This window comes from Puma concolor, chromosome E4 (genome assembly GCF_028749965.1).
Source record: "Puma concolor isolate L17-30 chromosome E4, mPumCon1.1.hap2, whole genome shotgun sequence".
Taxonomy (NCBI): Eukaryota; Metazoa; Chordata; class Mammalia; order Carnivora; family Felidae; genus Puma; species Puma concolor.
In genome coordinates, this window is record NC_141683.1 from 36,498,812 (window position 1) to 36,523,250 (window position 24,439).

The window sequence follows — 24,439 nt, forward strand, 5'->3', positions numbered from 1 at the left end:
GCTGTAGACACTTTTGTTGAAAGGCTCCTTGAAGTCAGAAGGTGCCACGCTCGCGAAGGCCCAGCGTCTCTTCCGCCCAGGATTTTCTCTCTTCTTGCACCCTCACATCTTGCATACCACCTCCTCTCCTCTGAGGGTCCCGGTCACCACCCTGACTAGGGCAAGAGGACAGAAGCAGGGTTCAGGAAAGAATGAATTCCCCTGCCACCCTCCCTGTCCCCACCACAGGCTATATTCATTTTCTAAGTCTTGAGAACCATGGATGGCCCATGAAATTATTCACTAATCGAATAAATGTTTGTTGAATGCCTGCTCGGTTTCAGGCTCCAGACGAGGCCTTTAGGGAGGATAACCAAGGTCCTCCCTTGGCACAAGAAACATGAGCATCCTGCGCCTCTAACTGTTTGACAAACCAAGTGAAGCTTGGACCTTGCAAACATTGAACATCACCTTTTCCCTTCCTTCTTTGGGGTTTTTGTGGGTCCAGCTGGCAAGTGACCTGTCTGCTGGAGTCATTCCAGCCAAGTATCCCCCTCCCTCCCCAATAATTCCATCATCTCCTTTTTATCCCTATGAGACAAGCCTAGGTCACCTTGCTCTGGTCACTCTCCTATTGGAAGAAGGATATTATCAATAATTGTCCTAGGTCCAGAGGCAGGTAGAAGACAATTCCTGATTCAGGGAGGTCTGTTTAGCATACCCAGGAGAGGGAGAATCCATTTCAGAGAAACATGGATGGTGGGATCCAACATGTCTCCCAAGTGGGAAAATACAGGAAATAATCGAATACTATAGGAAGGAGGCAAGGTTAGCAGACTGTAGTACTTAACGGAGATTATAGCTCATTTACAGTCAAACTGGAAGATCTGTGGCTTGCCATGGCTTCTGTTGCTCGTCTTTACAAAGCGTTCAGTAAACTTCAGTATGTGTTTAGTAATATATAAAGAGAGCTGTGGGTACTGGTCAGTGCCCTCAGGGAGCTTGTTGTAGTGGTAAGATTACAACTTTAATAACCAGTTCTCCAGAGGGGGGGAGAAAGCCCTATATTCTAGCTTTTGCCAATGTCTATGGTATCAATACTCCCACAGTGGTTGATTTTAAGGTGCCAGCATGAGGAGTCCGGAGGAAATGCCTACAATCAGCTCGTGCTGGTTACTATGAACTAACTCCAGAACACCAAAGGCTTATACTCTAATCCTCTCATACAGAGAAACACAGGGCACATTGGCAAAATCTCCTGATCAGTTGACTGATTGGCATCGGATAGAAAATCTTTAGCCAAGACCCAGAGGGGAGCATGAGTTAGGGAGAGCAGAAAAAAATGACCACATGTCTAAACTGGAGACTGAGAACAATATCTCTGTTTCCCCTTCTGGTCCCCCAGAAGCACGGAGCACCGCAGGCTGTTAGAGCAGGCAAAGACCGTGCGGATAATCAAGACCAATCCCCTCATCCAGGCCCTTCCAGAAGGGGGCCTGGATCGTGTAGGCATGGGGTGATTTAGATAGGCTCTGCTTCAGACACACTTTCGTGGACAGTTTAGGACTGGGGTATCGAGCAGGAACCTAATAAACTAGGTTATTAAAGAAGAAAAACACTCAGAATCCTCTGGGGCCCTCTGAGAACCCATAGAGGACAAGTAACAGGCTCTACAGCTCATGGAAAGTGGATGGAGGTGCCACCAGCCTGAAACCACAGACTCTGACTCTGTCTGAATTTGTTGTTCGGTGACTTGCCCCGGACAACCCTCTCTGGCACCACAAAAACAAACCCGCACGGCCGCCTTAGCTTTTGAATCATTGGTGAGGAATAAGCTCTGTCTAGGAAGGAAAAAAAAAATACATTCCCATGTGCAGAACCCCAGCAAGAATTTTCTAGGCTGCATCGCTTGGGCAAATGTAATGGGACGGCAAAGTCTTTGGTGCTGAGGGAGCTCCAGCTCCTTCCTGCCTGTAATTCATGATCCCTGAGACAATTATGAGCAATGAAAAGGCGTAAGTCAAAGGAACATCGAGTAGAGCGAGATTTAGGAAAATAACACATTACATTTAAATATCCATATATATTTAATCTGTGTTTAATAATGCAAAGAATACATTAGTCAAGGCTTAGGCAGATTCCACGTTGACGTTAGCTACAGAACAGCCTGGGCCTCTGAAGTTTCCCAGCCTTGGCGCCACGGGAATGAAAACTTCTGGAGGAATGGAGCGTGTCATTGCAAACCTGGGGCATTGCAGAAATGCAAATGTTGGGATTGCGGAGGTCACCACAAAGTCGGGCTTGCTGCAAAGAATAGAACATAGGGTGAGCTAAAGAAAGCCAAGCTCCAGTCCCTAGGCAGACTGACTTCATCTGCCACCCTCTGCAAGGCAGGGCAGGGAGCAGAAGGTAATATCGTGGAGGGACAGAGGGACCAGGATTGCTATTCCCGTTGTTATTTTAGCTCAGCTCTCTTCTCCTGTCCTCGGGCTTTAATTCTAGACTACCAGATGGGGAATGGCTGCCTGGGCCCCAGGGGAAAGTCAGAACATGTCTCCAGGGGGCAATTCCCCAGACTCCGAGGCTCTTACTGCCATCTGGAGGGTGAGTGTACTCAAGGATGAAGGAGGAGTCACAAGCATGCCCAGCCTTTAGTGTAATCAGGCTTCTCCAAAAGCTGGAAAGGGAACCAGTGGGGACACAATGCAGTATACGCCAAGTGGCATCTAGAACCTGGAGAGAAGTAAGAGTCTGGACAGCCAAGAAGTAGAAGAAATCCCCCTGCTTTGATTCACTGTCACGCAATGTAACAATCAGGAAGCCCCAAGTGCTTTGAGCTTCTTGCACTATGGGCAGCTCATTCCCTAGACTCTAGAATCTCGCTCTAGGCTCTAATGAACTCACAGTGCCAATAAGGCAGTTGCAAGAACAAAGTTGCAACGAGAAAGTATCTCAAAGACTATCAAACCCCACCTCCTAAATTTTACGGAGAAGAAGACTGAAGCCCATAGAGGCAATGCAAATCATCCAAGGTTGGCCAATGGTCACAGCTCTCTCACTCCAAGGATCTATCCACATACAACACTGCCCCTCCTATTAAGCACTACGTTCAGTTTTGACGGTCTGTAGTAAAGGAAGGCAAACCTGCATTAAATACCAGGCATGGTGCTAAAAGCTTGAATATATATTATCTCCAAAAGAGTAAACACTAGTCTAGCTCAATAAAAGTTTACCATCATATAGAAAACTTGGCTGTAATTCTGGCTCTGTTATTTTTCAACTGTATGATGTTGGATTCGTCATGGCACTTCTCCAGGTGTCATTCTGCCTCTGGCACCTAGTGTGACCATCTCCCTGGTTTGTAGAACCTCCATATGTCATCCACTGAATCACAGAATCAGTGCTAGTCTAGTCCAAAGCACAAAAGAAGAGACGGGGCAAAAGAAACTTAGATGGGGAAGTGGATGAATGTGCCTCTCACAAATTCACAAATGCCCGAGGGAAGCAGAACGGTGATCAGGTTCAGATATGACCCAACCTATATTCTTGAGTGAGCGCTAAAACACCCCTGTTTCCCCACTTGCACTTGGAATATGCTTGTCCCAACTCTATTCCCTGTGAGAGTCATTCCCTGAGTAGACACCGTCCGAGTTATTCCCGGAAAAAGATGGTGGGGGATGCAAGGACCACCTCCCTAGTTTGTTTCAACCTTCCTTGCAAGAACCGAGTCCCTAAGGATTCAAATTATCTGGAATTTCCTCATCCCACCCAGGACTCCTCCCTTGGAGGGAAAGCCAAATTACCTTTTAGTGTCTTTTCAGGTTAAGCCTAACGTGGAGAAGCATGCTCATTCTGGCAGTTGGCACTTGGAAAAAACATGAGCTGTGACTCACCAGTCATTTTGAGCCAAGTATTTTGAATTTGCTCAGGACAGGAAAACGGCCAGGGGGGTGGGCAGGGGAGGAGAGGGGAGGACCCACGTAGTTGATGGCTAACAACTAACCAACTCTGTTCCAAAAAGGCAAGTACAGGGGAGACTCTCAGAACATATGCTTCTGTTCTTGTTGTTTCGCTGCCAGGAGCCTCCTAAATCATTGTGAAATGGCTGCTTTCTGCCTGCCTCGATCATGTATTATGGGGCATTAATAAATAATGGGAGGTTGTAGGACCAAAAGGCGGGAAAACCCAAAGGGAAGGTGATGGAGAGGCATAATTTAACAAGTAAATGAAAGAAGCTATTAAATCATAGTTAAATTATGCTGGCACTGGAAAAAAAAAAGGGGGGGGGTATTTCTCGCTGCAAAATGCTTTCAATAAAATATGAAATTTCTCTCCTGGCTGACAGAGGCATCTTCCAATCATAAGGATAGAAGTCTGTGACCTGTGGCTCCCATTAGATACCGAGCTCAGGCAAGGGCCCTGAGGAGGGAGAGTTTCAAGGTGTTTCTCAGTCCATATTTTTCCTAGGATGGTTCCACATTCACCATTTGAATACTCATCTATGATCTGCCTCTTGCTGGTGGCCCCGGTAGCCAGTTCATTAATTTTATGCCCACCTTTCCATTGACTCCTTTTGGCATACTTTGGGGTTCCCACCCTGGAGGAGGGGCAATACCAAAGTTGTGACTTAAAAAATAACTTACGTCATGTACAGTTTTATGCTTTCTCAGGTACCATTGTATTTATTAACTATTTGACATTTATGATAACACTGTCAGGTAGGAGATCAACTCTTTGGGTGGGAAAGCCATGTCTTATTCCTATTGGTATGCCCAGAACCCAGAAAAGTGCACATTTAAAAAACACTGAATTGGATGGATGGATGGATGGATGGATGCATTCATGCATGCCCAGGGAGGTAAATGAATGAATGAACTCCCACCTTGGAACTGAGAGGCTCAGAGAGGTTAAGTGACTTGTCCAAGACTGAACTAGATAGTGTGGCAGTTAAAACTACCAGAAAGGCTTTCAGAATCTCAACCTGTGCTTTTCAACACAACATGTTGTCTCTCTTCAAGGTCACACAGTAAACTAGATCAAAGCCAGTATATGGGACCCCTGTAAGTACACACAAGCAAAAAAGCAGACACGTTTTTTTTCTCTGTTGGGATTGTGTTTTAAACTGTGGCAAAGACTGTTGTTGAGCATCTGAAGGACTTTGAGGGTCTCTGTATCTAAAGAAAGTTTCTGGAATCCTCTGGCAGAAGATCCACACAGAAGCCAGGCGTTCACAGTAAGTCTGTCCCTTTCCTTGTTTCCAGGGACGTGTGCTGTGGTCTTGGCAGGAAAACCTGCTGCCATTCAATTTCTCAAACATGCTTGGGCCCCAAGCCCCACTGGGAGAAGCCTGTGTATGGACATGCCAGGGGAATAAAGTCACAGCAGAGTAGATTTGTTTGGACAGGCAGGCTTAGTGGTCTGACAGGATGTGCAAGATACCCACACTACTCTGCATTTTAAGAAGGCGCTACCTGGCAAACATATCAAAAAGCTAGGGGATAAATCTCTACAGGCTCCCTGAATGCTCAGGAGTACAGAGGTTTTTTTTCAAACGTCTCTCAGGACAGTGAGGCACCTCTGAACCTCTTTACAGACAGTGGCAGCTCAACCAGACTACACATGCTTAGAAGAATCAGCAGACCGGGAGAGAAGATCAGAAGTTCACTTTAGCGGCCCGCATTCGCTAGCAGGAAGAGATTCCGCGGTAGGCTTTGGAATGAGCGAGTACCAGGATCCACCAGTTAACAATTTGCTCCCCGTGCAGTGTTACGCAAGTTCTCGAACCTCCTTGTGCCTCAATTTCCTCCTCCTTTAAATGGGAATATTTGAACCCGCCGGGTCAATTATATTGGATTCGGCTACAAGTGACACCCTAAAACCCCAAGTGCCTTAAACAAGATGCAAACGAGAAAAAAGTGATTCAGATGCAAGCAATTTGCCACTGGTACGATGGTTCCACAACCCATCCGGAATCCAGGCTCCTTTCCTCAGGTTGCTCTACCTTTCTGTAACACATACTTAACACCACACACTTCAAGATGGCTTTGCAAGGTCCAGGGACTTTGTTCAAAGTCCAGCCGTTAGGCAGAAGGGGAATGCACTATGCCTCTTTTAAGCCTCTTAGGGGATGCCTGGGTGGCTCAGTCGGCTGAGCATCCCAATTCTGGATTTTGGCTCAGGTCACGACCTCATGGTTCATGAGTTCGAACCCCATGTTGGGCTCTGCACAGACAGTGTGGAGCCTGCTTGGGATTCTTTCTCTCCCTCTCTCTCTCTCTGCCCCTCCCCTGCTCTTTCTCTCTCTCTCTCTCTCAAAGTAAATAAACTTTAAAAAAAAAAAAAAAGGATATTTCTTGAAAGTTCTACATAACCCTCCCTCTCCTAGTCCGTTGGCCAGAACTTAGTCATCTGGCCACATCTCCATGCAAAGCGGGGCTGGAAGATCTCATTTTTACTCCTAGTGTCCACGTACCCAGATGAAACTCAGAGGTTCTGCTGCTTATTAAAATTGGGGGGATGAGTATTGGGGGATTGTCAATATAGCCTCTCATGTCTCATTTGCAGGATAAATGCGAATGACTGCTATGGTTAAGGTTGACATACCTCTACCCAGGAACAGATTTCTGTGGAAATCTTGGCAATGCCTGACTTACTTGACTTCATCCCGGAGATACCGTGTAATCCCATCTGTTTCCTCGCTAGATCAAAGTGAAGGTCCCAATAAAGTCAAATAGTGAATTTGGAGAGAATTTGCAGGGAGAAATGAAGATGAGTAAAGTGCTGTTAACTAGGACCCATGCAGGTAAGATCATAGAAATGGTGAAGTTTTCAACTAGAAGACAGGTGACTTCCAAGTTGCCATGTCTGTTTTCTCAGTCATGGAGGCCAAAGTGCTTCCCTCCACCAACTGCAAGATCAAAGAAAAAGATAGGAAACAAAGTGAAAGTGGGGTGATAGCTGGGGTTCTCGTGTATATAGGTTTTCAAGCAGGGAAACAGATGGGGGATGTAGAGAGGGTATTGTCAATTTAAAGATCTGCCTTATTGGCACTTTGTGGATAGCCTATAAGTATTTCCGGGGTGGAAGAAGAAATGGTGATCTTGCTGGATGACTATGGATATGAAGACTGTATCAGTCAGGGTTCTCCAGAGAAACACAGCCAATAGGATATATATATATATATATATATATATATATGTATGTATATAATATATTATATATATACACACATATATATAATGTGTGTATATATATAATGTGTATATACATATATTCATATATATATATATATATATATATATATGAAACACAGAGAGAGAGAGACAGAGATGCATTTATGGTAAGGAATTGGCTCATCAAGTTGTGGAGGCTGCCAAGTACAAATTCCACAGGGTAGGTCTGCGGCTGGAGATCCAGGGAAGAGTTGTGTTGTACTTTGAGTCCAAAGGCCATCTGCCACTGCTTGGAGAATTCTCTGTTCCTCAGGAGAAGTCAGCCTTTTTCTTAAGATAGTCAACTGATGAGATAAGGCCCACATATACTCCACATTATGGAGTATGATCTGCTTTACTCAAAGTCTACTGACTAATGTTGCTCTCCTCAGTGCTCTTGGGTGGCTCAGTCTGTTAAGCACCCGGCTTCAGCTCGGGTCATGATATCACAATTCATGAGTTTGAGCCCCATGTTAGGCTCTCCGCCATCAGTGCAGAGCCCGCTTCAGATTCTCTCTCTCTCTCTCTCTCAAAAATAAATAACATTTTTAAAAAGAAGAAGAAATGCTGATCTCTTCTATAAAACACCTTCACAGCAACATCCAGGTATGTCTGAGCAAATATCTGTGTACCATGGTTTAGCCAAATTGACATATAAAATTTACCATCACGAAGACCTTCAGAGTCTTGTCCAACAATAGAATGATATTCATGGAGAGAACTCTTTTTGCCATTAGGTTTTCTTTGCTTAAAAAGTCTCTATTGGACAGATTGCTCAAACAAATACTTGGAAATATTTTGAACACTAAAAGAAATGCATTATTGAAGGACTTAGGCTCAAGGAACAGGTAATCAATTTTCATTTCAGAGTCAAAAAAAATGTTTTTAAAAGCAAGAAGAGGGCACGTTGGGCCTTCATACTGGATAGCATGGAACAGATGGAAATGAAAAGAAAATGATTCAAACCACAGGAAGTGGCTGATGGAGAACGCTGACAGATAAAAAAAAAAAACCTGCTATTGACTAAAGCAGTAGATGGATATTTCATAGGAATTAGTTGAGTTTTTGTCCTCATTGCTCCCAATAGAACCAAGGTAATAGGGGGAAGAGTGAGTGAATGAATATGTTGAGCATGTGTGTATGTGTTTATATGTGAGACATAAATAGAAAGGAAAGGAATAGGGAGGAGAAGGGCAAGAATATAAATATTTAAGAAAGCTTTATTTTATTGAAGTAAAGAATAACCTCTGGAACTGTCCACCTTGACTTCCCATGATGAGGAGAGGAGAAGAGAAGCTATGGGTGATTTTAGGGATGGTCTGAAGATGCCTATCATCTCCCTTCTCTTCTGGTAATAGCTCTTGGAAGACCCACCAGCCGTCACACTGTTTGGGGCTGTAGGACTGGATGGGCTGGCATATGCAGCAGATGTCAGCCCTTGACAGGGCTGTTAGGGTCATGAAGGGTTCCTTTAGCACACATCCAAGTCCTGAGCAAGATCCAGGATGACTCCTCTAAAACTTGGGCATGATCTTGCCTTACTCAGCTCAGAAGGCTCCAGAGCTTTCACGGCCAGATGATTTCAGTGCTGGCGTCTTTGACCCTCACATCATGGCCCTAACTTTCATTTCTGGCCTTGTCTACCACTATGTCCCTGCCCAGGTCCCGCACTCGAGTCAAGCCTTCTTAGACTGGCTCCCTGAATCTTTTCAATGTGTGCCTGCCTCTGTGGTTTTCCTTGTGATGTGTCTCCTCAGCCTGGAATTCTTTTCCCACCCCTCAGCCCATCCATAGAGTTTTCCAAACTCGGTCCCATGCTGCCTTCATCAAGAAGTCCTTTCTTTTTCATTACAATTGCAAGAAGAATGAATTTATTATAAAAAATATTTCTTTATGCCAGGACAGTATAAAGTAGGAGATTTCTCCATGCCTTACATCCATCACCACTATCAAGAACAACAACCCGGCACCTCCCCAGTGCCAGGCGTAAGAGTTGTGATTAGTTTGGTGACCAACTAAAGCTCTTTCATACCCCCATTTAGATAAGTGGAGAAGGTCTCTCCAATCTCTGAAGTGCCCTGGTACTTGTTATCCCTCTTACGATACTTTATCTTGTTCTGCACTATGTTATATGTAAATTTATCTCTTTTTTAATGTTTATCTATTGTTTATTTTGAGAGACAGAGAGATGAGGTCTTGTGGGTGAGAGTGGGGAAGGGGCAGAGAGAGACGAGATAGAGAACACCAAGCAAGCTCCACGCTGTGAGCACAGAGCCCAACGAGGGGCTCAAACTCACCCACCATGGGATCATGGCCTGAGCCGAAATCAGGAGACAGATGCTTAACTGGCTGAGCCAACCAGGCACCCAATGTGTAAACTTATATTAATTGATCTCCACACTTGCCTTTCTTCACTAAAATGTAACTTATGTGAGGGTCATTTATAGATATATCAATCTAGATTCCCTCAACACAGAGATTAAGACAATTGCCTCCATATTTGGTTTAGCTCATCAAACTTCTATGAGCACCTGTGCTGAGCCTTGTTCAGCCAGGGACCAAGGAGAAGACAAACAAGCAAACAAAACCCACACAACCCAGCCTTTCAGGAACCTGCAGTTTAAGTGAACTCTCTATCCCACTGAAAAACAAAGAAAAAAAAAATGTTTGCAGAATTGTTAGATACTAACTACCCAGAAGCAATGGATCCTGGCTCTGTGGAGGTGACACTCATCTGAGCAAAAAACTGCTTACCAAAAATATTTAAGAGCACTTCAAAGCAATCATCAAATATGGGCAAACGAGAGTGGGCGCAAAATGAGGGAGGGGCGGGGAATGGGAAGGAGCGCCGGTAGAAAGGGGGTTAACACTGAAGGCTTTTGCAAAGCTCTCTAGAGGAGTGTGACTGAAGCTGATAGTTGGAGCACCTGGGATGTTATTTATGATGCATTGAAGGCTGTCAACAGCATTCTTCCGGAGAATTCCGCCTGCAAGGGGGAAGTCATTAAAAGGAGAGGCACTGCCGCACCGGAATGGATAAAGCCTTCCAGCTTCTGGTTTAATCCCTCCAACCCTGGAGATGAATGTCTTCTTCTGTTGATCTTTCCTGGGCTGCAGTCATCGACTATTATTTATATTTTCAGCCAGTGTAGCATACAAGGTGAAGAGGCGCTGACACCAGAAAGACCAGGGATCAAATGCCAACACTGACACATCTTCACTGGGGGCCAGAGCACTGAGAGCCCAAATTTCCTCATCTGCAAAATGGGAATAACAGCACGTAACTCCTCCGGCTTTTGTGAGGATGAAACTTAAGGCATCTGTGAACTGATCTAGCGCCAGTGATGTGGCACAGAGCAGGTGTTCAAAGAATAGGAGCTGTTTCTATTGTTAGACCCGTTACCTCTCACTAGAGCATCATCGTTTTCACAAGGGGGAGAGCCCGTCCTCCGCTGCTCCCACAGCTTAGCCAGGTACCCATACGCTAAGAGCCTTCATTGACCTCTGCCCTGTTTCCTGCCTGGGGCTGGAAGAACTCTGCTCCCAGAAGAGATGAAAATACAGAACGTCCTACAGCAGCTCATCACCAATGAAGCCAGCAAGTGGGAGGGATGGGCAGAAGGTATGCTACGCAGAGCTACCAGATGGTTTAAAAGCCCAGGTAGGGATGAAAATCAAGTATGGGTATAAGCAAGATTGTGAATGACCAGAAGACCTTTCCCATTAGGCTGTGCAGGAGCTTGGAATGCCTTGGCCAAACCCCAGGGGGTTTTTTTTAGGTGTTTTTCAAGACAGGGTTGAATATGCAAAGACAGAGTTTACATTTTGCTCCGTGGAAAGAAGATATTCTTGTAAAATATGGCATCTTGCGCAAGAGGCCAAAGCTATAGCTCGTGAGAAAATATGGCGATGGGACAATGATCTGAAATCTTGAGAGAACTAAGCTCAGCCCTTTGCACTGACCCCAAGGAGAGGGAAATTCCCACCAAAGAAGAGATGAATACGGATGATTTGTTCCACTTTTCTTGGGCCTTACAAATGCGTATTTTCATACCAAATCTCACTCTATGTACTATACACAAGATCAAACTTAGGGAAGATGAGACCAATATTGAGGCTCTGTCTGAGATTTCATCGCTTTAATGCCTTTCTCCTTTCCTTTAGTGGTAGAAGTAGAGCTAATCCCTGTCTTTCAAATAGTTGGGTTTGTATTTTTTGATCGGGGAGAATTAAATTAAATTAGACGGGTCTGGAGTGGTTTTTAGAACCATTAAGTTTGGCATAATGGACATACCTAGATAAAACATTTACATAAGGAAATCAAACTGGACTTATTTTTTTTATCGAGTGTTCTGACCTCTATTGGAGTTGTGACAAGCAGAATTTAGCTGAATATTACTTAAGATGGTACATATAACAAAAAATGTATCCCCTAAGATACCTATGTAAATCAACATTTCCCTTTGCTTAAAGGAAAAAAAAAACTACAAAGAGAGAGAGAGAGAGAGAAATCTTTTCAAATATTTATAGGGATATTTTCCATTTGGGTCCTTATTTGAATTTTACTTTCATTTAGAATACAATTCTGACAACTCCATCATTTATGTCAGCCCTGGCAATATTCCATGAAAAAACACCAATATAACACAAAATCTAGATGCAAAGAGGATTATGATGTCATATTAAAAGAAGGAAAAGGAGCATTAAAATAAGAGACTTATCTGAAATGATCAGAAATGAAATTCTCTTTGGGATGAAATGGTCTTCCAGAAATGCAGCCATTTAACATAAGATTAAAATGATATTTTATAAGAACGAAAGCAGAATACAAACTGTCTTTCCCTGAATGAACTTAAATTTGCATACAATGAAGGGTAAATGCAAAAGAGGGCATATTTTAGGCTACTAGACTCCAGCTTCTTCACTTTGCTCAGCAATTTCTCTGCACGTGCTCCCACATCGAAGCCATCAGGAGTCCGTAGGAATGAGGCAAATTCTAGGGCCCCATCATATCCGAATCAGAATGTATACAGGGGAGGGGGAGAGTCTGCATTTTATACAAGCCTCCCGGTAATGCTAAAACCCACTGGTGTTTGAGAACCTCTGGTCTGCCAGGTCTCCAGGAAGTATAGGAGGTCCAGGACAGAATTCTGAGCCTGTTTTATAGCCCAAGAACCACCAAATCTATTCAACCGCCCTGAGTTTGAACCCTTCCTATCTCTTTTTTTTTTTAGTTTTTTTTTTTTTTTAATTTTTTTTTTTCAACGTTTATTTATTTTTGGGACAGAGAGAGACAGAGCATGAACGGGGGAGGGGCAGAGAGAGAGGGAGACACAGAATCGGAAACAGGCTCCAGGCTCCGAGCCATCAGCCCAGAGCCTGACGCGGGGCTCGAACTCACGGACCGCGAGATCGTGACCTGGCTGAAGTCGGACGCTTAACCGACTGCGCCACCCAGGCGCCCCTAGTTTTTTTTTTAATGTTTATTTATTTTTGGGACAGAGAGAGACAGAGCATGAACGGGGGAGGGGCAGAGAGAGAGGGAGACACAGCATCGGAAGCAGGCTCCAGGCTCCGAGCCATCAGCCCAGAGCCCGACGCGGGGCTCGAACTCACGGACCGCGAGATCGTGACCTGAGCTGAAGTTGGACGCCTAACCGACTGAGCCACCCAGGCGCCCCTGAACCCTTCCTATCTCTTAACAGAGTGGCCTTAAACAAGTCCCTCAATCTCCCTAGGCCTCAATTTCCTCATTGGTAAAATGGGATCACTTGTTTCAAAGGTTGCCTTGAGCGTTGGGGAGGTGACAGTCTTCTATAAAAGCAGTGCGTGATCACTGCATGATCAACTGCTACCATCATTGTTTCTATGTGACCAAGACCATGATAATAAAAGACTAGTTTGCTTAACTAGCAACATTGCCACCGTTAAGATTAGGAGTACAAGGACTATAAGCTAAAGAGGCCAGAAAATAACTAGCTGGTACAATTCTGCGTGATCATCAAATACTTATCAAGAGTAAGTATGAGTCAGTTGGCTGGCACATTTGGAGTTGCAAAGTTATCGATGGGAATGACAAGGGAGGATTAGGGTGAGAGAAAGCCACGGTGATGTGTGAATGACCAGACCAATGTGTGGCTACGGGAAGCGTGTGGTTTTGTTTCTCAGAGGCATCTGGAAGATGAGGATTACAGGCAGTTGACTGTCTTTGTAGAAGATCCGGAGACTGAAATCAGGGAGGAAAAAGGAAGTTTCCAAAGACTTGTGTTCAAAGACTTGTAAAGCTTTCCAAAGTTTCCAAAGACAGATAAAGCTTATCTGGATAGAGGAAGGTGAGGCAGAAATGCCATTTAGAAATCACAGCAAGGAAACAAGGAAGAATTCTGAGATTACAGTTGATTTCCAACTCTACGGCAAATCATCAGGATGTCAAAATGGATGGAATTTTAAAATATTTCCCTGACTATAGATGATGCAAGTTTAGCTACTGAAAACCACAGCCTTATCCTCCTGGTAGGTTTGTTGTGTGTGTGGTGGGGGAAGGGAGGCAGGACAGATAGGAGGACAGGAGGGTGCTGTACTCCTGGAACGGGGACTGGAAACACCAGGACCAAAAGTAGCTGCATGCCAAACAGGGCAGAGCTCTGGCTTCCTTTGCATCAAGTTCTTGGAGTTTAAATTGAAACTTCTGGGGGTCTCTCCCCTCAAAGTCCAGATAAATTGATGGTCTTCCTGGGAGTTCTATGCCGTGCCTAGCTTTTACTCGTTCTGTTCCCCTGGATGGGAATACCTTTCCTTGCCCCTTTCTCTGACCTTTAAAGTCGTAATTATTCCAAGTGTGGTAAGGACTGAGTCAAAGTATCAGCTTGGCCACCACCACCCCCCCATCATTATATCCATCACTCCCTTCTCTCTGACCCGTGTGAGTGTTAGGTATCTACCTATGGGTCTACATGGAGGAGGTTCTTTGAGGTCAAAGACTACATCTAATACCCTATGTGTCTCTCTAGATACCTTCTTCCATATAGTAAGAATGCTCAAAACACATGTGAATAATATTACTTCATCCTCTACCTTTGCTGGGCCTTGAGATGTTGTCCACCCCGAACTTATAAAACCCCATACAGCAGCCCCAAGAGAGGAAAGATAGCCGTGGCATTCTCTGCTCATTACAGCAAGATTTAAAGAAGGCTACTTTCAGCCAGTAAGTCAAGGGATCATGGTAAAAGGCTGCCTTGAACCAAAGACCTGTACTAGAAAGGATCATCTATTATTAAAGGCTAAGGCCCTGGGACCCCTATCTGGCCTCTCTCTGCCATCAGACCTGCCCTTTTGCACACAGTTGCATAGGGACAGGATGCCACATCTCATTGTGCCTTGGGAGATCTGACCTCTCCATAGAGCTCTCTCTATTGGTTGCCTGTTGAAGGGGGCTCCCTACTAACTATGCCATAACACAGATCAAATCAAGATTAAAAGATGCCAGGTGCCTGAACACGGCTCCTTTGGACTCCAGGAGGAGTCAGTCAGGTGTAACTCCAGTTCATATGCTTATTTTTAATGAGGTCTTGGCTTTGAACATCCTAGTGAGTCCATATTCATAGGACATTCTCAAGCAGGGAAATGCAAGTCTAGCTTCTGTTCTCAAAGGACTCCGAGACTGTCTTCCCTGGAAGGGAATTTAATATCACCCAATACAACATCATTTCCGGAAGTAACTGGAGTCAGAGAGGGGAAGGGACTTCCCCAAAGGTACCCAATCTATGACGGGCAAAGGTGGGGTTACAGCGCTATAGTTTTTCAACCTCCCCTGCAAAGCCCTCCAGTGTAAGGAAAGCGACACTTCCGTTTCCTTTGATAAAGTATCACAGAACTTCATATCCACCCCTACCAGAGAGTGTCTTCCCACTTGCCCATTTGGTATTTACAACTGGGTCGAGAATAACCTCCGTGAGAATGTAGTGAGGGGACAGCTCACTTAAACAAGTTCAGCGCTCAGCTTGTCCCCCCGAGTGAAGTGCTATACCTTCCCCGCTTCGTCCGCACACAGCATCCCCGCCTTGCACCACCTGCCCGTCTTCACACAGCCCCTTCTCAGACAGCACTTTGCCAACGTCCCTGTCCCCATCGCGCCCCGCACCTGCGCGTTTCTGGCTTTCCACCTCCGCGGTCATTATTGTGACCTGTCCTTCTCTGTCCTGTTCTCTTAGGCACCTTCAGCACCTGCAAGGCTGCCTCGTGTACGGAGCTGGTGCTTGGTTGTTCTCTACTGTGTAAGGGAGCAACTAAATGAAAAGAGATCAGTTGAACTCTGGCTGTCCTTTACAGAAAACCAGAAGTAGGCTGCACGCGGAGGGAGGAAGAAGATGATCTTTGATACCGGCTGGTGAAGTCTGGGATACGCTAAGGGCCACATTCTCTTAGTTAACTACAAGTCAAGAGGAGAAAGAAGACGACGTTGGGCCACGTGTTTGGAGCAAATTGTCCGACCTATTCAAAGAGCTGGCGTGGAATTTTCACACAGCGGTGATACGCCATCATTGGCACTGCACGCGCCCACGCTGGGAGTGTGCATGCCCACGTACGCTCGCTCACACCCTCCCATCTCCTCCTATTAGACGCTCCCACAAAATCTCTCACGATGTTGACAAGTTGCTCAAGGGAATCTACCTATCCGTGGAATCCAAGATGGAAGAGAGGCTGGTCTCTTCCTGGGAAAGATAAAAGAGTCCAGAAATGATTATACTTGTCAGTTTTCACTGGAAAGACTTATTTAGCCCAAGATCTAGTAAAGAAGTCTTGAAAAAAAGAGACTTTTTCCACAACGCTTATTTTTTTTTTCATACACATATATCCCCTTTGCATTAGAGGTGCCTCCAACATTAAGATGTGAACAGCTTCCAGGGGCGCCTGGGTGGCTCAGCCGGTAAAGTATCCGACTTCGGCTCAGGTCATGATCTCGCGGTCTGTGGGTTCGAACCCCCCATCAGACTCTGTGCTGACAGCTCAGAGCCTGGAGCCTGCTTCTGATGCTGTGTCTCCCTCTCTTTCTGCCTCTCCCCCACTCGTGCTCTGTGTGTGTCTCTCTCTCAAAAATAAACATTAAAAAAAATTTTAAATACGTGAACATCTTCCGACTTGAAAAAAAAAGAAAAATCTGTTTGTTTTTTTTAATTTTTTTTTCAACGTTTATTTATTTTTGGGACAGAGAGAGACAGAGCATGAACGGGGGAGGGGCAGAGAGAGAGGGAGACACAGAATCGGAAACAGGCTCCAGGCTCCGAGCCATCAGCCCAGAGCCCGACGCGGGGCTCGAACTCACGGACCGTGAGATCGTGACCTGGCTGAAGTCGGACGCTTAACCGACTGCGCCACCCAGGCGCCCCGAAAAATCTGTTTTTTAATAAAGAAGTTCCCACAATGCAATTCATCTCTCTCTAAGCACTGTGCTTGTCCAACTATGGCAGAGACTTTAGAAGGAAAAAGATTCAAACTCCAGTTCAATTTACTTTTTCCTGTTTAGCTCCAAGCTCAGTAGGTGATCTTATAAGTTGACGGGGGTAACATTGCACCTATTAGCACTCGTCAACCAAAAGTACATTGTTCGGGTTTCAGTAAACGTTTTTTTTTGAATTGGTTTAGGTTGGTGAGAAAATAAATTAAGTCAGAAACTCTTTGAGGCAAATTACATATTGAAATGAACAGTCGGATGCAAAATTCCCCATCCCCCTCCTCAAAAAAAAAAAAAAAAACAGGAAAAAAGCATAAATCTTGCTTTTCTGAGCTGTGAGAATTTCTACTCCTGTTACATCTGCGAACACTTCATAAGGCGATGTCTACGGTTTGATTTTTATAGCCCGTGTTTGATTGGAGTTTGCGTGACATCTGGGACTGTATTTTTGGAGGAATTTTGAAGCTAGTGATTTCCAGTGTTTAATCGTCAGCGTATGTATTTTCTACTATAGCATAATTGTCCATGGCTCCACATTTATTTTTTATGGGAGCTGTGCAAAATGAAAATCCGGGTGAATTAGTAACTTGCTCTTGTATCTGTCAAGGCTCGGTGGCTCTTACCTGCTCTAGAGGCTAAAAGCCGATGTGCTGACCTCACCGTGTTGGAAAAATTGAACACATGGCTGTTGTCAAGGACAAGACGCTGTTATAACAACAAGGGAGCAGAACAAAGGGAGCAGAAAAGGCTAATGAGGGAAGAGGCTATGCACCCCAGACAGGTATACAGCACCCTGCCCCCGGGGCTCCAAACCTGGGGTCAGGCCGGTGGCCACAGGTGCCCGCTGCAGAAAGGTAGGCTGTGGAGAAATTGTTTTCACCCGTGTCTACTGAGACGGAAAACACCTCAACTGGGCAGCCTGGTCCTCAGGAGGGCATGAATAAGCACTTGCTTCTCCTCGTGGGGTTCGTCCAGCAACCTGGTGTGCACACAGGTAAGAACTAGAACGTAGGCGGCCTACCTGCACACTCACCAGGGCTCCCCCTGCCAGCTTTGTGGCATCGTGGGGGATCTTCTGTTCAGTGGGCTGGGTGTTATTGTGACCTCTCTTCTTCTGCTTTCAATTAAGCTACTGCAAGTCAAGAGATAGCAGCCACTGGACCAAAATCTAAGAAGTGATTTGCCCCGGGTCACACAGTTATTTAGCGAAAGAGTCCATCTGGACAAGATTCCTTCCCATAAGCCAAAGCAGGTAAGGTGGGGTGAATGAGAGAGAGGGTGAAGGGAGGGACTGAAGTTTATAAGGGCTGCGTGAAAAGGGGAGGCTTTGAGACAGAATTGATAGACAGTGTTTCAGTGGCTCAGCTGTCCCCTCCCACTTCTGGCTTCATTTCCCTCCGAGCCCCTCTTTACTCTGAGTTTCCGTCTGGGCAAGTCCTGAGCTTCTGGAATGTGTCTTCGCCTTCCTTATCTGGGAGCTAATCACTAAATAGCAGGTGGTGAAGATTCTGTTTTTCATCTCTCTTGTTCTGTCCTCTCTTTTACTCATTTCCTCAGGGCTGTGAATTTCTGAATCCCAAGCAGGAAACCTCCCTGATGTGTTCACACCTGGAACATCACTCTCTCTTTGTTTGGAGAGGATGGAAAGGTGCAGGGAGAATCAAGACAAAAGGCTGTTTTCTAAAGAAGGAAGAGAGATGTCAGCATTTAAATAGTAATGCACACACTCTATGAAGATGTATGCACACACATTTTTTTTTAACCCAGCACTCTTTCTTTCAACTCCTACATTTCCCTACATGTCTCCACTCCAGTCAACATCTTATAAGACAAAGAGTGTTTACTGGGTGTCACTTCAGTTATCAACACTCCACACAAATCGGTTGACAGAGGAAATGGGCAAAGAACGTTTGCAAGCCTGTTTGGGGTTGAAATAACAACCAGACTACCTGGAGGTTCACAGAGATTAGCTTACCTTTTGCTCCTACAAATGTAAGAAACTGGCTCTTGAAAGAAGCTGTCATCAATGTCCCTCTCTCCGTGGGTGTTGGGAAGTTCCAGCCTTTCTGAACGGTGCACTCTGTCCTCTTCATGGACCTACCATTTTGGAAGGGACTTCGGGAGGTCAACTAGCACAGACTCCCACCTGTAGTTATCATTTGTCCAGGTGGTTGTGGTCTACTGAACATAAACTCCCTGTGGGGAAAAGGGAACAAAATACTGGATGCAAAGATGTAAATCTGAATCCACAGTTTCCGGTCTGTGGGCTCCCATAGTTGGGGGCGCCATATTTGCATGAATCAGTACCTACGGACTGGCTAAATAGTATGACTCATGTACATATACTCTGACACTTCTATTGTATTTATTCATTCAGTCTACAAATATACAGAAGGTGCCTGCTTTGTGCTGGGAACTGTGCTGGGTGCTGAAATATACAACAGATGGTGGACAAGTCAAACCAACTCTGCCCCTGTGGTAGGTATTTCTGGTCCAGTGGTGAAGACAGGCACAGAGAGTTGCAGAAGGAAAGCAGTAACTCAACTTTGGGATAGTATATTAAAAAGGTTGTGATTACCAGCATTCAAATTACTTTAAAGGTGATGGCCCCTGCCATTAAGCATTTGTTCTATCAATGCATTTCTCAAATGTGAGTACCTTTATCTGCAGGTCTATAAATGTTTTTAGATGAAAATGTGCCTCCATACTAAAAATACTTGGACATCACTGACCTGAATCATCCCCAAGAGATGTCTTTTCTATCCCAGATGAATGAATTAAATAGCAAGAAGTGATATTCCATCAATATTCCAGCGACTCCCAGCTGGACAATTCTTTCTTAGATTTGAGCTTTTGTTGCTTCATGGAAAGTTAATCTCAATTTTCTCTGAACCCCCATCATCCAGGAATGCTACCTCTCTGGAGAGCCCTGGAGAAATCAAGAAAGTACACATACATTTGGTCATAGATTCCACCTCCACAGAGAGCAGAGAGGGGCCCCACCTCTCCCCTTGACTTGGGTGAAGTGGGAGGCATGGTCTTGTGGTTGATTTCGGTATGCTATGGAATAGCAGACCTGGAGCCACGGGACATGACTTGTTGCTCTATTAGACACGCTAGATAATCTCCTGAAACAAAGAAATAAAGCAATGATTCGATGGGAGGATTTTCCTGTCAAGAATTATGAATGCCGAAGTAACCCAGAAAATATAGCTGTATTTGAACAGGGCCAGGCAAGATAATGGACAAGAAGACCTGTTAAATGTGAGGTCCCATTTAAATCGAAATGATCCACCAAATCTCAGCTCTCAGGGGGGTCTCTGTTTGTGCATTCCAGGGTAGAAATACTACAGGGACACTTTTGGCGTGTGATGGGCACTGAACCTACAAATAGCAATAAAAGATGGCCTTTTAAGTGGCTTCCTTCAGTAAACAAAAGGTAAATAAACAGCAATGCTCATTTAGAAGATAACTAAGGGGCGCCCCAGTGGCTCAGTCAGTTAAGCATCTGACCTCAGGTCAGGTCATGATCTCATGGTTCATGAGTTCAAGCCCCGCGACAGGCTCTGTGCTGACAGCTAGGAGTTGGAGCCTGCTATGGATTCTGTGTCTCCCTCTCTCTCTGCCCCTCCCCCACTCACACTCTGTCTCTCTCTCAAAAATAAATATTTTTTTATTTTTTTATTTTTTTTTATTTTTTTTTTATTTTTTATTTTTTTTAATTTTTGGGACAGAGAGAGACAGAGCATGAACGGGGGAGGGGCAGAGAGAGAGGGAGACACAGAATCAGAAACAGGCTCCAGGCTCCGAGCCATCCGCCCAGAGCCCGACGCGGGGCTCGAACTCACGGACCGCGAGATCGTGACCTGGCTGAAGTCGGACGCTTAACCGACTGCGCCACCCAGGCGCCCCTAAAAATAAATATTTTTTTAAAAAAAAGATAACTATCATGCCGGTCAGAGTGGCTAAAATGAACAAATCAGGAGACTCTAGATGCTGGAGAGGATGTGGAGAAACGGGAACCCTCTTGCACTGTTGGTGGGAATGCAAATTGGAACAGCCACTCTGGAAAACAGTGTGGAGGTGCCTCAAAAAATTAAAAATAGAGCTACCCTATGACCCAGCAATAGCACTGCTAGGAATTTACCCAAGGGATACAGGAGTGCTGATGCATAGGGGCACTTGTACCCCAATGTTTATAGCAGCTCTTTCAACAAGAGCCAAATTATGGAAAGAGCCTAAATGTCCATCAACTGACGAATGGATAAAGAAGATGTGGTTTATACACACAATGGGACACTACGTGGCAATGAGAAAGAATGAAATCTGGCAACATTTGCAGCAATGTGGATGGAACTGGAAGGTATTATGCTGAGTGAAATAAGTCAGGCAGAGAAAGACAGATGCCATATGTTTTCACTCAAATGTGGATCCTGAGAAACTTAACAGAGAACCACGGGGGAAGGAAAGAGGGGTTGGGGGGAGTTATAGAGAGGGAAGGAGGAAAACCATAATAGACTCTTGAATTACAGAGAACAAACTGAAGGCTGATGGGGGGCGGGAGGGAGGGGAAAGTGGGTGATGGGCATTGAGGAGGGCCCCTGTTGGGATGAGCACTGGGTGATGTATGGAAACCAATTTGACAATGAATTACATTATAAGAAAATTATTTAATTATGAAAAAATTTTAAAAATAATAATAAAAAATTTTTAAAAGATAACTAAACAGTACTTTAGACTTTGTGACAGCAGGCAGAAGAGCGACATGGGGGTGAGGGGCAAGCCATTGTGCAGAGAGCAGTAGGCTTTGAGTCAAGAGACTGGACTTTACCCAGGTTCTATGTCTAATGTCAGACTGACTTTTGGCAAAGTAAGACTCAGCTTCCACTCAGTTTCCTGACGCATAAAATGACAAAGGTTGCTCCCGGCGCCCCGTGCTCTGACTCCGGGTCCCCTACCAGAAAGGGCTTCTTATAAAGATCACCTTAACTTGACAGGCCACAACTGTCCTTCCTAGGAACTTCGCACAGCAGGACAGAAGCTCCACCTGTTTGCATGAGGCCTGGGTTGTGGGATAAGGGATTTCCTGATGGAACCCCAAGAGTCTGTATCCTCACATCCTCCCCAGTGAGCCCATGAGGAAGTGTATCAAAAAGCCACAGGGTGAGAACAGTTTGGGGGCAGCCGTAAGAACAGGTTGTGTTTATTTAGGGGCTGGAAATGTAAATGCACGTATCAGACGCCTCCCCCACACCACCCACATCGCCCCTACCATGGTTACCAAAAAAAAAAAAAAAGAAAGAAAAAGAAAAAGAAAAAAGAAAGGACACAGCGGATCTTTGGCACAGTTAGGCCTTGCCCATTTTCAGCTCTGGTCTTTCTCTGAGGTAATATCTTTATCTGCTGCCCACCAGACCTGTTTGTTGGTGCAGGTAAGTTTTGCTTCCTTCTGACTCACCATAGCTTGCTTTGCGGCAGTGAACCCAGAAGCCACTGTTTCCTGATGATCTTTGGCCTACTTCTTCTGAGATGCCGTGGGGCAGTCATGGCACCCTGGGCGGTGGGTTGACTTTCCCTCAGTCAAAAGCCTTTGGCACGGCCACCTCCTGGTTCCCCCCGAAGCCCTGCTGAGAAGTCACGGTGGAGAAGTGCCAGGAAACGCCTCTCACACTCTGTTAATTACACAAGGGACTTTTAAAAGTAAAAACTGGGTACCCAAAGCCCCCAGGAAGTACCATACGAGCCACGACCTCCAAAATGAACCAGTTAAAGAGGTCCAGCACAGCGGAAGAGGGCTTGCATTTCGAAGTTAGATAAAGCCCAGTTGGACCAACCTTAGTGCAACATGGAACTCGTTAATAGTTCCACCTGCCTTGCTGTTTTGCAGTTCCACGCCTCGATTGTGCTGCCTCCGCTTTCTGGAATGCTCTGCCCCACCCCCCGGCCTCTCTTCACGGAACTACCTCCCGCTTATCGTCCGCAGTTCAAACACCACCTCCTCCAGGAAGTCCACCCTGCACATCCCCAGCTGCATTAGATGCCCCTCTTGGTACTTAGCCTCATGCCCCATGTACGGCTGTCATTGCACTTACCATATTGTTGTATAATTGCTATCTTCCGCTCCTACGCTGAATTTCTTCTTGGCCAGAACCAACACATTTTATTCATCTTTGTTCTCTCCGTAGCTCAATGCATAACTTAGTATGTTCATCAAATAAATAAACAATCGGGTTCATCCACTTATCGGCAATACGTTCTGGGCAACTTAGTTCACTTCTCTGAGCCTCGGTTCTTTCCTCAGTAGGTTGGAAATAACAATCCATGCTGTTGTTCAGAGTGGAAGGAGCATATGGAAAAGTCTACTGCAATGCTGATGCACAGGCATGGAGAATTAAGTGCACAGGGCTGTGAGTCTGCACAGGGAATGGAAAAGAAAGAAAAAGAAGCAAGCTCGCTTCCCCCACAATGAGGACTCCTTCAGTCAGTCTGCAGCCCTTTCTCCCGGGAGGACCCATAGCTCCCTCACCGCAGGAAGCCTGGGAGTCTTTTCCTTTGTTTGTTTGTTGTTGTTGCTTTTCACAAATGAGAAACACAAAAGCAGATCCTTCCTAAACGTTTCCCTGGGACTGCAGCATCTTTAGCTGGATTGACTGAGTAGAAGATTATTTTTGTCATTTCTCTCATCGATACAGGTCCCTACAAGTCTAGGCACCTCCCGGCCCCACCAACACATACACCTCTCTCAAAAAGGTCCTTTTTCAAGTGAGGTCAGGCTTCCCCAGAGAGATTCTGGTGCTTTATCCACACAATCTGGGGAGGAAAAGAAGAGGCAGCAGGGTTCGGAGGCCCTGGAAACTTGACAGGTAGCCTGGCTCTTGGAGAGTCTTCTCAGTGTGTCCAGAAAAGTTTCCAAGTACTGGGGATCATAAAGGGCGGATGTGCAGAAGCCAGGTAATGCCAACGTGTCAAGTCCTGGCCCCAGCCTGCAATACCGTGCCACAGGACCATCGTCACCCACTCCCGGTCCCTCCGAAACACACGGGCACAGCGGCACCCCACATATATCGAACTACCTCCCTTCTGGCAACATGCAAGTCTCTCCTTTGCTCTAGTCCCCACGAATCCTCTGGTGACTCAGGCTGGAATCAGACCCTGGGAGTCATCTAGAGCACATGCAAGCCAGGGTTAACTTATTCACCAATCATTGACTGAGCAAGTGCCTTGTGCTAGGCAGGGCAGGCCAATCGATGCCTTCTGGAACATGCTCACGAGTCTTTCTCCCCATGGGGGGGGGGGGTGGCGGGGAACAACTTCAGGCAGAAAGCGTGGTAAGGCAAGGGCTTGGTACGGAGGTATTGAAGGGAGATGTCTGTGCTGAGCCAGGCACACATCATCAGCATGCAAGTCATTCTGCAAGGACATACAAGAGGGTGCCAGACCACTCCCGGGGACCCGCAAGACAGCTGTCAAAACAGAGGCTGGGTGCAGTGGTCAGACAATGGGGGAGGGTCACAGGTTGGAGAAAGAACAAAGGGAAAGAGGGCTTCCCACGGAAGTTCTGCCGCTTTCAAATTCAACCATGGCCAAGGAACCAAGAAGCGCTTAAGTAACTTCCCCATGATCACCTCCAAAGTACCTCAGGGTCCAAGAATTGAAGATAAAGGAGCTCCTTACAGGGAAGCTGATGGAGACTCACCTGAAGCCTAGTTTGGACTTGGCTGCATAGGCTACTCTGGAGGGTTTTAAACGTGTCTCAGAAACACACACAATCTTCCCTGGGATGTCCCTTCCCCTTGAA

The 24,439-nt window shown here is 45.6% G+C and overlaps 2 long non-coding RNA genes across 2 annotated transcripts; both read right to left on the minus strand.

Annotated features, from left to right (window-relative positions):
* Positions 1–24,439, minus strand: LOC147572586 (uncharacterized). Its single transcript, XR_015245845.1, has 4 exons — positions 22,734–24,439; positions 22,100–22,313; positions 18,617–18,837; positions 1–151 (listed from the first exon to the last, which is right to left on the minus strand). It is a non-coding gene; the product is annotated as an uncharacterized LOC147572586 (long non-coding RNA).
* LOC147572587 (uncharacterized) lies at positions 8,210–10,495 on the minus strand. Its single transcript, XR_015246026.1, has 2 exons — positions 9,537–10,495; positions 8,210–9,482 (listed from the first exon to the last, which is right to left on the minus strand). It is a non-coding gene; the product is annotated as an uncharacterized LOC147572587 (long non-coding RNA).